The following is a 10,383-nucleotide window of genomic DNA, read 5'->3' as shown; positions in this document are numbered from 1 at the left end:
TTTTTTAATTTTAAGAGATAAGGAGACATCCATGAATGGGGTAGGAGCAGAGAGAGAGAGGGAGAGAGAGAGAATCTCAAGCAGAATTGGCTGTGTCAGTGCAGAACCCAACACAGGGCTCGATCTCATGAACTGTGAGATCATGACCTGAGCCAAAATCAAGAGTTGGACACTTAACCAACTGAGCCACCCAGGCACCCTGTTACTTAAAGAATTTTAATTATGTTATCAACATTTTGTTTCACAACAGATAGTCCAACGTTGCAATTTAATCCAGCAATCTCAGAAAATCTTATATGAATAGCCATTTTTCTTTGGAGGCTTAAAGGCCTCACAATCCCAATACCATTCCTTTTTTTCCTGCTCCCCTGAAGTGAATAATTGAAATTTCCCAGTTCTTTCACCAGACACACATTACTACCATTTAACCGTAAAGATATAGGATAACTACATATGAGAATAATCTGAGTAGTAGGGAAAATAGAATTTCTGCTCAAATATATGCTGTCCAAGATATTTTTAGGCTTTTTATGGCTGGATGCTTCCCAGGAAAGAAAGTTGGTTCTTCCATCAGAAACTTGCTCTTTCTATCTAAGGATTTTTAGATCTTTAGATCTTTGGAAAGTGCTTTCCAAAGTCCAGCATTTTAAACCACTGAGGGGTAATTAATGAGGATAAAAAAGGTATTGGGAGTTTAGCCAGCATCACACAGAGCCAGGCCCACAGCCTGACTTACAACCCATGGCTCCAACTTTCAGACCCATGAGACTGCTTTTCCCAAGTCAACACATACTCACCACATCCTAGTGCTCATTATACACATTTGATTCTCATTTTGTTTCTGAGTACTTATTGGGCTTAGTTTTCTTGACTTGCCTGTTTCTATATTAAGCATTTTTGGGGTTATTAAAAAAAAAGAAGTCCAGTTGCCAGTTATTATGGCTTCCAGTTATGAACGTATTAATGATTTCTTGCTTGTTTATGACATTCCTGACTATTTCCATCTCAAAATTTGCCATGAACCCTAACCTGTTTTCCCAAATCATAATTTCTGCAGAGAACAACATGTTCTATTGGAATCACTTGAAATAGTGTCACAAATTACTCTTGGAGATAGAACAATCAGGTGCAATGTCGTGTTCGCCTTGGTTAGTTATTGCTCTTGGCTTTGCCACAATTGATGCTCAGATTGTATTAAATAGACATGACTTATTTGGGTCTCACCTCGCCAGCAATGCCAAAAGAGCTGTCTCGTCACTCGGCTTGATGCATGCTGTTGAACATCAAGGTGATTCCCGGATTACATCCCTTTTCATTTGCTGTCTGTCATTCCATGCAGCTCAGTTCCTGGCCCATGAGCCCTTCCCTGTCTTTTTGGTTTCACTGCTCAACATGATTGCTGGATAGCAGTCTTGGAAGGAGATTCTGAGAAGATTTATTATTCTGTGGAATATAGCTGGTGTCAAAATCCGTTTTAAAAATTCAAATCTTTGAAGATGAAGTCTCTGATGGTCTTAAACTTTCTTTGAAGTGCGAAGAAGCTTCATAATCAAAATCAAAACTTGATAAGTAAATTTTTAAATGCCAACGCTGTCTATTTATTCTGATAATAATGATGATATTATAGCTGCTAACACCTACTGAGTCCTAACTGTACCATATGTCCAAAATATTTTGCATGTATTGTCCCATTTAATTTCACAGAAGCCCTGTAAAGAAACCCAGACAAATCTGATTACAGATTCTATAGCTCTTAATCACCACTCATAGATGGAGAAAATCAACAAACCCCTCTCATTAAAAAGGACAGGATATTCTAATCTGCAGATATTTCTGCAGTCAAGTTAATTGGTTGTAAGTCATAGGACTTGTCAACTTTCATTTATGGTATGGCAATTTTAATGTCTTTAAAAATGCAAGCACTGCTTCTTATTCTTTATTCTTATTCAATAAACATTGGTTGAACAAGTATCTGTGAGATACTATGCTATGTGTGGTGAGGACGTAAAGTTAAAAAGGCACATTTTTTTGCCTGAAATTGTTTATAATCAGATTAAAGAGGCAGACATGGAAACAAAGCCTTGAAATATAGTGTAATAAAGGTTGTGATGGAGGTGTGCACAAAATAGAAGGGTGAGACCGATCCATTTGGATTTATGGCAATATGTCAATATACTCTGATATTCAATTATTACCCTCAGTTATTTAGCTACTCTGGAAAAAAAAAACCTAAAACTCTGTTTCTTAAACAAATTAGCTTTTTCTCCAAGAGAAACACTATAGTGTTGTGGTTCACGAATGGAAGCTGTGGAGCCAGGGTGGCTGGGTTTGAAGCCTGGCTCTATTAATTTTTGGCAACTTACCTAATGTCTCTGTGCCTCAGTTTCCTTATTTGTTAAATAAAGATAATAATTCTAATAATAGAATCATTTTGAGAATTGAATGAGTTAACATATATAAGTTCCTTAGAGCAACACCTGATATATAATAGTACTATATATAGTAGCTATTGCTATTATATTTTTAATAAAAATATTGATATTCAATGGAAGAGCTGTATAAAATGAGGATGGATAGCTTTCTTCAAATACTAATGACAATGTATACTTATGAGCCTCTAATATATTCTAGGTACCATACTAGGGTCTGGGGAACAAATTCAATTCAAGATCTCAAGAATGGGGTTCCTGGGTGGCTCAGTTGGTTGAGCATCTGACACTTGATTTTGGCTCAGGTCATGATCTCAGGGTTGTAGGATCAAGCCCCGTGTCAGGAATTGCACTGAGCATGGAGCCTGCGTAAGATCTCTCTGTCCCTCTGCCCCTCTCCCCTGCTCATCCTCTCTCTCTCTTTCTCTCTCTCTAAATTAAAAAAAAAAAAAAACTTCTTTTAATTAAAAAAAAATAGAGCTTAGGAATACTCGAGAAGCATGTAATAAAATGGAGACAACAGAAAACTAGCCATAATACATTAGAATAAGTGATATTTAAATATAATGTGCTATGGAAAACTGCATATGAATGGAAAAATTCATTAGGTCCCCATGGACTCATAAAAACTTTATTCAGGAGGTCACATTTGAGCCAGACTTTGAAGGAATCCAACTACATAAGTAACAAGGCCATTCCGGACATAAGGAGCAGCATGGCAAAGATATAAAGGGATAACAGAAAAACAGAAAGTTGAAGGTTTGTGAGGTGCTTATGGACGAGTGTCTGGAGATGAGCAGGGAAAAGTGGAATTAGTTCTTAAAAAGAGTTTTGTAGTCAATTCTAAACCTGGGAGAGAGTAATGTAACATGGTAACATCTGCATTTTAGAAATATCATTCTTGTGGCACCATGGGGAATAGGTTTGAAGAGAAAACAAAGGTAGAAAAAGACATCAAAAGATTATTACAATGATACTGAAGAGAAATGCAGATGTCTCATGCCTGGGCTGGGACTAGGGATGAGGAAGAGGGAAGATACAGTAGAGGTGTCAAGATGGAGTGACCAATTAGATATAACAAACAGGAGGTGTTGAAGATGACTCTAAGACATCTGGCTTGGATGACCAAGTATTGGTTAATGCTGATAGCCAAAATCAAAAAGGCAGAAGGAGAAGCAGATTTGTCTAAACCATCTGTATTTGGCAGCTAAAAAATTCAACTCAGGGCTCAGGAGAGCAGTCCTCATGAGGGCTATGGATCTAGAAGTCCTGAGAGTCTGCTGGAAATTTGGAAATAGTTACGATCAGCAAGGAAGACAAAGGGGAAGGACAAGAAGACTAAGACTAGAAGCCTGAGAAACTCCTAAGTGAAAGGGATGCCAGGAGAAAGACAATAAGTAATAGAATATAGAACAGATACAGAAAAAGCAGCCAATGCACCGAGTATCTGACTGTGGGTCGGAGGGATGATGACAGTGTTGGAAGCAGAAGAATAAGCAGGCAGTAGGACTGTGGAAGCTACAAGACAAGATTTCAAGAAAGTTGTGGTGACCTGGAGGCAAAGAGGTCAAGAAGAATAGAAGTCCATACTCTCAATTCGTTGAAATGAATATAAAGAAATGTAACCAAACTTATGTTAGTGTCCACTGTGGGGAGGAGTGGAGAAGGACATATAGTGTATAGAGGTAGAAACTCGATCTAAGCACATTTCTGGAAGTTTCAATGCCAAGATATTATGGGGGTGTTGGAGGAGCCAGCTTGATTATCACTCACCAGACCCCAGAATTGCACACAGAGCCCCATGAAAAAGACCTCATTTCAGTTCTCATGGCCACTTCAGGGACAAATCCATACTTGAAGTAGAGGACAAGACTTTATTCCATTAGTTTGGTACCAAAATTGGGCAGGAGACTGGAACATTTACATGCCTACTCTATATATGCTGTGATGTCCTTCCTTCTGTGAGGGCTTGCTGCCTCCCCAGGTGCTTAGCCAAGTCTTACTTGGGTTCACACATACACAAACACATATACACACAGAGTCACACACAGACACGGGCACACTCACACATTTCTCCTCTCATTCTCTCTTGCCCACAGTTTGGGTCTGGGAGATATCTGTTCTAAGATGGTGAGGGGTCAACAATGCCACAATCTCACCCACTTGCTTCTCCCAAATATTTGTCTACACTCCAAATACATAAAATGTCCCCAGGTGGGGAGTGCTTACAACAACTGACAGGTTACTTAGATGAATGAAACAGGCACATGGTGGTGATGCCAGACTGGAGCTCAAGCAGCCCATCTCAAGGAGCAGGCATTGTAGTGTTCTAGCTAATTCCTCCTTGTGAAATTGCAGATCCAGCTGTGTCAGATCTTCCAGACTTTTATGTTACATGTCCCAATTATTAACTGCTAGGGGCTATTAAAAATATTTTAAACACTGTGAAGCAATACAAAACACATCTGAAGGCAAATAGGCCCAGAACTCATGAATTTAAGACATCTGCCTTCAAATTTTAAGCTTTTGAATGCAAAAGCTAGAATCACAGCAGACTATGTCTGCTTTCCATTTTTTCACTTCCTCCCTGAGGGTCTTATGTGTCTGAACAGTGTGGGCACTTAGGGGTGGTGGTGAGGCAGGGAAGAGAGAAAGATAAAGATAAAAGAATATAGTCTAATATGTAGAAAATAATATACAACACTACGGACAAAGAAGAATTTAAGCCAACAAGGGGCAGAAAACTAACATTTACTGTACGTTTTTGATATAACCAATAGCATACATATATTATCTCATTTCATTTTCATAATGGTCCTAATAAGTATGAACCATTTTCCCCAATCTACAGGTGAGAAACTGAGCTTCAAAGGGATGGTTTGCCTGTGGTTCTACAGTGATGGAGCTGGGGTTTAAATCCAGATTTTTGTATTTTTTTGCAGTATATGCAAAGTTCATGTTCCTACTCAAACTGTTTTCCACGTGGCTGAATGCTCACTAATGACAAAGGTGGATGTTGGTAATATAAAAATAAATGTGTTTAGCACTGTTTCTCTGTAGTCCAATGCCCGTTACCATCTTCCTTGGGGAAAGATATATGTCTGGGGAGCTGGCCCCTGTCACCACTCCAATGCAGTTAGTTACTATTTTCCTGGGTCCAAGCTCTTCCTCCAAATCTCTTTGTTCTTTCAGACTAATGAACCATCTAATCGAGAATGTCACTTAAAATGTTTTTTCTTTACATAAGTCCCCAGGGCTATGCTGAATTTTAGCATGATTTTGGTTACTCACAAAGCTAGCAGAAGTAAACCCTAATTTCAGAATGTGTAAAAAAAAAAGCCTGTGTATCTACATTGCACGCCCATGGAAGATACGACTTCTGTTTAACATTCCACTGGAGGTTTTAGTCAATGAGATAGAGTGGAAAAAAAAAAGAATAAAAATGTGTAAGTATTGGAAGAAATAAAGCTGTGTGATGAGCCAATGACACAGTGATATATATTGAAAATCCTTAAATAAAATAAGCTATGGGTAAATTATTAAAATTAATTAGTAAGTTTAGCATGGTTACTGGATTCAAGATCAACACACAAAAATTGTATTTCTATATAATTTATTTGAATAATGTTTTATAAATTTTCTGTTAAAAGTCTTGCAATTATTTATTAGATTCATTCCTAGGTATTTGACATTTCATGACTCTTTCATAAATGATACCTTTTAAAAAATTTTTGTAATATGTAACTTTTGTCATTGGTATGTAGAAATACAATCTCATGTGTGTTGACCTTAAATCCAACAACTTTGCTAAACTTACATATGATTTCAAGAGAAATTCTAAAACATTATTAGGAGAAATTAAGGGGAATCTAAATAAATGGATAGCTATACCAAGGATGAAAGGCTTAATATTGTAAAGCTGTCAATTTTCCCCATTCTAAGCTATAAATTCAAAACAATCTCAATAAAAATTCTAGTAGGACTCTGTGTGCGTGTGTGTGTGTGTGTGTGTGTGTGTGTAAACTGGCAAGCTGATTTTTAAATTTCTACAGAAAAGCAAGGGCAAAGAATAACCACAAAACTTATGAAGAACAACAAAGTGAGAGAGCTTATTCTATTTTATATCAAGTCTTATAACATTCAACAGTATGGTATCAATCTAAGGACAGAACAAAATGAAGAGTCCAGAAACAGACTCTGAGATGATTTGGAACAATATCCTACTTTGCCAGCTAACTGTGTTTGTCTGGTACTGAGCTAGCTCTAAAGGGAAAGTGTTTGAAAAAGGCTTTCATTATCACCCAAGACAGCCATTCTGCCTGGGGTACAGAAGATATTGCACTTTTCAACTGTGCACAGTTCAAATTATGTGACTCTTGGTCAGTTTAGATTACGAACATCAGACAGTGTCTCTTATATCAATATGATAAAACTCTACTTTAATCCTCTAAGTTGGATCCAGTAAATTCAGTCATTTAAAAGATGTCCTTGGGGCGCCTGGGTGGCGCAGTCGGTTAAGCGTCCGACTTCAGCCAGGTCATGATCTCGCGGTTCCTGGGTTCGAGCCCCGCGTCAGGCTATGGGCTGATGGTTCAGAGCCTGGAGCCTGTTTCCGATTCTGTGTCTCCCTCTCTCTCTGCCCCTCCCCCGTTCATGCTCTGTCTCTCTCTGTCCCAAAAATAAATAAACGTTGAAAAAAAAATTTTTTTTAATAAAAATAAAAAAAACAAAAGATGTCCTTACAATATTGTGAGATTAATTAAAAATTGGATCAGCCTACTACTGTGGAAAATGAGAAACACTCACTAATTATGTGTGTTCTTTGCTTGTGTGTTTGTTACGTATGTTCAAGAGGAGTTTTGGGGCAACCTGGGTGGCTCAGGTGGTTAAGCGTCGACTTCAGCTTAGGTTATGGTCTCATGGTTTGTGAGTTTGAGTCTCACATTGGTCTTTCTGCTGTCAGTGCAGAGCCTGCTTTGGATCCTCTGTCCCCTGTCTCTGCCCCTTACCCATTTGTGCATTCTCTCCCTCTCTCTCTCTTTCTCGATCTCTCTCTCTCTCTCTCTCTCTCAAAAATAAATAAACACTTTAAAAAAGGAGTTTCACTACAGTAGGTGATGGGAAACAAAATATTTTAGTTGGGTTCATTGTACTCCAACAAGATCAGGATATACCAGTAAGGTAGACAAAGAAACAAAGGATGTTGAGTAGACTATTACTTGTGTCTATATCCAGAAGGATTGAAAAAGATCACACAGGATTGTAGAAACGAGGAAGCAGAGAAATGGACAGATTTGAGAAGCATTTGTCAAAATCTTATATAATTGTGTATATCTAAATTAGTGCAACAGTACAGTCTTAAGCATAATGAATATAATTCCTACATTTCTCTTAATTGGAAGAAGCTTTTCCATCTACATTATCAATGATCAATTTGATGACATTTACCTTTTATTATTTTATAGCTGTTAAGTAATTTAATATGTCTTTGAATATTGTGGTTAGTTCTGGGAGCCATGAAGGTAAAGTATGAGCTTATTCTGTTTTTTAAAAATTGTTTTTTAGTTTTTTGTAATGTTTATTTATTTTTGAAAGAGAGAGAGAGAAGGAGGGCAGAGGGAGAGGGAGACACAGAATCTGAAGCAGGCTCCAGGCTCTGAGCTGTCAGCACAGAGCCCGACACGGGGCTCAAACTCACAAACCACAAGATCATGACCTGAGCCAAAGTTGGATGCTTAACCGACTGAGCCACCCAGGTGCCCCAAGTATGACTAATTCTTAAAATGAATCTTAATATACTTGAAGAGAATGAAAGCTTTCCTCATAATCACCTTCAGTACCAAAGGCCAAAATTAAATAAAATCTTGATGAGCTATCACAAGCAGATAACTCTCTTCTTGTAGGTAAAATTTCTTAATTGTAATTGAAGAAACTTCAAGTTAAGTGATTTGCAAAAATCATAAAGCCAGCAGCCTATCAGAGCCTGGTCTAGGATGACTCCTGACCCACTCCATTTCACTTTCCATGGTAACATACCTTACTGTCCCCTGAAAAGAGGCTATTTTATTATTCAGATGCAACTCTCTAAAGCAGAGTTTCTCAATCAATTACAACAGTGACTGATATGGGCAGTTTGGACTGATAATTCTTAGTTGTAGGGGCACATTCTTATGCATGATAGGATATTTAGCAGCATCCTTGGCCTCTGCCCACTAGGTGCCAGTAACATTCTCCTTCTACCCCAGTTGTGACAACACAGACCGTCTCTAGACATTGCCAATTAGTCCCCGAAGGACAAATGGCCCCCAGTTAAGAGCAGCTATTCTAAAGTCCTCTCTATCCTTAAAATCCTTAAATTTTGACCCAAACAGAAAGAATCCAGGAAACTGTATAATTTCTCGAGAAAATTTTAAATGTCAATTATACTTTTCACAATCAAAAATTCTAGTAGGACTCGTGTGTGTGTGCGCCCGCGCGCGTGCGTAAATTGGCAAGCTGATTCTAAAATTTCATACTACCTTTAATCATAAAGTTCAGGCCCCTGTGCTTGCTCACTGAATGTCCAGTTGCTATAACAACAGTCTTCTCGGTCTGCTCAGTCCAGTCCTTGCCATTCTCAGCTTTGCTTTGTATGAGACGAAACTACATTTCCCAGGCTCCCTTGTTCTCAGGCTTCTAGATGAGTTCAGCCAATGGGAGGTACTGGCAAAAGGTTGGAGTGGGCCAGAGGGAAGAAGGCCGGCCCCTTCTCACTTTCTCTGTTGTGACAACAGTTTTTGAGTCACCTCCGTAGCTCCTACTCCTGCTAGCCAGTCCTTCCTCTGTGGCCCCTGCCACGGTTCCATCTTCCACCTGGTGACCCTGGATCCTGGGGACACCATCTCTGTCCCTCCGGTTCTAAGGGTGGTATAACTTCCCACTGTTGCTAATCTCTGGTTTATCTTGCCATCCCATTTCTTCCTTCGCTTGTGTAAACAGTAGGTATGGACCCTCAAATTCATGTTTGGGCTCTAACCCTCAGTGTGGTTATATTTGGAGTAAAGAAGTAATTAAGATCAAATTAAGTCATAAGGGTGGAGGTCTGATTTGATAGCATTAGTGTCCTTGTAAGAGAAGACAACAGAGAGCTAGTGCTCTCTTGCTCCCTTTCTCTGTATCTGTCTCTCTCCCTCTCTCTCCCTCTCTCCCCTGCTCTTGAGGACACAGCAAGAAGAAGGCTGTCTGAAACCTAGGAAGAGAGTTCTCACCAAAAACTTCATCTTACTGGCACTCTGATCTTGGACTTCCAGCCTCCAGAACCGTGAGAAAATTAATGTTTGTTGTTTAAGCCACTGAGTCTGTTGTATTTTGTTCTATCAGCCCTAGCTGACTAATACAGCGATTCCCTGCATTGTATTTCCACTGTTTGAAATAACTAAGAGAATGTTTGCTTTCCTGTTTACCGTGACTGACACGGTTCTTTATATCATTGATACCATAAAATATCCTAGTATGTGCCTGACACTACATAAAATGCACTTCCATATTCATTTCCTTATCTAGTCTCCCAACCATACTGTAACGTAGAGCAAAAGGACATGACATAAGGAGCACAGGTTTTGAGACACAGAGATGGAATTACAACTCCACCCCTTGCTGGCTGCATGACCTAAGAAAAGTTCATCTCATTCATCTCGTTTTCTTATCTGTAAAATGGACCTAATAATAGCACTAACGGAAGAAGGTTGTTCTCGATTAAATGAGCTACTCTGTGCAAATTGCTTAGATTATTTTTAGGTGTATATATATATATGCTCTGAATAATCTAAATATTCTTTTTTAGCTACAATTTATTGAGCACCTATTATGTGTCAAGCACTGTGATATGTACAGGAGACATAAAGACAAATAAAAACAACGAATGCCCTCAAAAAGTTGCACTATACCAACAGAGACAAATACATGAACAATGATT

The 10,383-nt window shown here is 38.7% G+C and overlaps 1 long non-coding RNA gene across 1 annotated transcript; it reads right to left on the bottom strand.

Moving 5' to 3' along the window:
* Nucleotides 1-200: 200 nt before the first annotated feature.
* Nucleotides 201-10,066, bottom strand: LOC121040747 (uncharacterized). The gene is made up of 2 exons (XR_005795421.1): nt 8,948-10,066; nt 201-1,709 (listed from the first exon to the last, which is right to left on the bottom strand). It is a non-coding gene; the product is annotated as an uncharacterized LOC121040747 (long non-coding RNA).
* Nucleotides 10,067-10,383: the final 317 nt, after the last annotated feature.

This window comes from Herpailurus yagouaroundi, unplaced genomic scaffold (genome assembly GCF_014898765.1).
Source record: "Herpailurus yagouaroundi ecotype Mexico unplaced genomic scaffold, PumYag 182, whole genome shotgun sequence".
Classification (NCBI taxonomy): Eukaryota; Metazoa; Chordata; class Mammalia; order Carnivora; family Felidae; genus Herpailurus; species Herpailurus yagouaroundi.
This window is presented reverse-complemented; position numbering and strand designations above follow the sequence as displayed.